This window comes from Diplotaxodon limnothrissa, linkage group LG11 (genome assembly GCF_057381915.1).
Source record: "Diplotaxodon limnothrissa isolate DT_005_m linkage group LG11, D_limnothrissa_male_GT1.1, whole genome shotgun sequence".
Classification (NCBI taxonomy): Eukaryota; Metazoa; Chordata; class Actinopteri; order Cichliformes; family Cichlidae; genus Diplotaxodon; species Diplotaxodon limnothrissa.
This window is the reverse complement of record NC_140606.1, coordinates 31,391,985-31,395,063: the sequence shown is the minus strand read 5'-3', so window position 1 is coordinate 31,395,063 and position 3,079 is coordinate 31,391,985.

The following is a 3,079-nucleotide window of genomic DNA, read 5'->3' as shown; positions in this document are numbered from 1 at the left end:
TTTCCTTTGCTGAGGCATGCGCTGTGCAGCAATTTGGAACCTTAACAGTTGCAGTTGCTGTGTTTGTCCACCAGGTGGCTCCAACTATTCACAAAGCACATCAATTTTGAGGAAATTCATTAAGCTATTTTCTAACTCTGTTACATCCACCCCCGCAGAATTTCACTCAAAATTAAAGATGCACAACCCACAGCATCCACCAAAATCAACAAAACAAAAGAGAAACCCAAAAGAAAACAGACCCGACATGGTTATATAGACACACCAACTCAAGAAGTATCCCCAAAAGGATGAAGCAGAGTGAGCGGCGCCAACTCACTACCAGCTCCTGGATGCAGGATGCCGTCTACACCCCACACAAACCATGCCCCACAGAAAAAGAAATGTCCCTGCATCGGGACCGAAGTTCAAACATGGTGGTGCAATGGAAAACCAGAATGGAACAAAGAATACACCAAACTGGAAACCACAATGTAGAAAATAAAAAAAACTTACTGAAAAGCCTGACGTAATGACTTAGAGACTTTGCCAATCATCTGACTTGCATCATTAACAACCTCTTGAGTGGACATTACATGGAGCAACCGATTGACTGGTTTGACAATGCGTCCAAAACGAGATCTGACTGGTTGTACATCGCCAGGACCAGAGTGGGTGGAAGGCGTGAGTTGTCTGTTCCCTCCCTGAGTGATAGTCGAGGGGGCCGATAAGCAGTCTCGTTCAGAGGTCACTGAACCGGCTTGATGGTGCAAATCACTCACACTCTCAGGCTCATCAGCCATGCTCAAAACATGACCAGAGGGCTCAGCGCCCTCACAGCTGTCCGAACGTGCAGCCGACAATTTGTCAACCCATTGCCGAGTTCTGTTCACAGAATCCCCACTCTCTGAGAAAGACAGCAATCCCGTCGCATCCATGGCATCGCCAGATCCAGCTTCAGAAGAAGACTGAAAGGTGCGATCTGCGTGACTGTCCACGTCCACAGGCAAGAAGTTAACAAGCATCAACAGGTTACGGTGCACAACCCTCTCCTGTCCAGTGATAGGATTCTTGATCACATATGTGTGAGTAGCAGGTTTCACACCAGCGACAGTGTATATGGCGGACTCCCACCTGTCTGCTGTTTTTCGCTTCCCTCTCTCACGTCTGTTGGAAACCAGGACTCTATCACCCGTAGCGATCAAGTTCCCCTTCACACGGCGGTTATAGAGCTCAGCCTGACGTCTCTGTTCTTTGTCAACATGTCCTTGAGCAATAGCCATTGCCTCTTGAAGATCCTTTGTCAGGGACACCACGTAGCTATCATAACAACCGATTTCAGGATCTTTCAGTATGTTTTTGAACAGCACATCAACTGGAAGACGGGGGACCCTACCAAACATGAGATAGAAAGGAGCGTAACCTGTTGTCTCATGCACAGTACAGTTATACATGAATGTCAGGGTCTGGAGGCGCCGGGGCCAGTCGTGTTTCGCATCAGGAGGGAGGGCACGAATCATGTTGCCCAGTGTCCTGTTAAAACGTTCCACACTACCGTTGCCCATTGGATGGTACGGCGTCGTCCGAGACTTCTTCACACCAGCAACCCTGAGCAATTCGGCAACCAGCTGACTTTCGAATGATGCGCCCTGGTCAGAATGGACCCTCTCTGGGAATCCATAAATGCAGAAATACTTGTCCCAGAGTTGCTTCGCAACCTGTTTAGCAGACTGATCTCGGCAAGGGAAGGCCTGGGCCATCCTAGTAAAATGGTCTGTCACTACCAGCACATCAACAGGTTTCTTGTTAGAATCCTCCGCAGTCCAAAAATCAATGCACACAATTTCCAAAGGTGCAGATGTCTTGATACTCTCCAGGGGTGCCCTCCCCTCAGGATCAGCTGCCTTACCAATGACACACCGCTGGCATTGTCGCACATAATCCTTCACATCTCTGTCAATGTGCGGCCAAAAGAACCTTTTTTGACCAATAGATCTTTAAGTTGATCTTGTAGACCTTGCTGAGTGTACGTCAAATTTTAATAGATTGTTAAACTGACCTCCCTCTTTATCACTACAAGGTTTTTCTTTCATTTTTTTAAAATCAGAATTAATTCAAAACATATCGAGCTATGGTGTTGACAGATTGAACGACACGCGCGCAAATATTACCAAAATCATAACCTTTTTGTGGGATAAGTAATAGCTAAAGTGGAGAACTAAAACAAAATTATATTATCTAACCACTTCCGCTTTAATGAAAACGTTCAGCAGGGGGCAACGTGACTTCATTAACGCCGTTCCACAGTGTGTTTAGGGAAACGGTCGCTCTTATCTTGTGCAGGAGTTAAATGTTTCCACACTGGGCGGATCCTGGCTGCTTTGTGTGATAATAAGGGTTGAAATATTTGCATTTGAAAACTAAATAGAATTTCAAGTTTCCTTAAATTTATAGATTACAAAAATCGAATCTCAATTCAAGCTTCTTTTTTAATGTTTAAAGTCGTTTGAAGTGAATGTTCCACTCCACATCACTGGAGTAAATCTATAAGGCCGGGTATGTTATAATATCCTGCTGGGACAGAGCCAGCATAGACCTCTGGGCTTTAGGTAACGCGGCGACAGATGCTCCAGCTGCATCAGCTGTTAGATTGAGGTCTATTGCACCTTTTGGGATTTCACTCTGCATTTTAAAGAAGACATCCCAGGTCATCAAAGGGCGCTGTCTATTTGTGAGGGCTGATTTAGTACTCTGTGCATTCACTTACTCTAGGGGACCAATGCAAACCCATGACAGGCCGTGACAAGAGGGAGCCATTTATTTATTTATTTGTGTATTTTTTAGAGGACACACGATAACACATGAGATCAGAGGGACAAATCATGCAGTAACACGACTTTTATTAACTCCTGATACATATACAGAAACACGTCTCAGTAAATATAAAAGTTCCTTGGTGACTGTAAATACCACCATTACCTGCACTTTCACACATGCATGCACAACAGCGCCTCTGTGTGGAGTCAGCTGTAAAATAAAAACAAAACACACACAGACACAAATAGCTCTAGTGACTTATGATATCACATTGAAAGTTTCC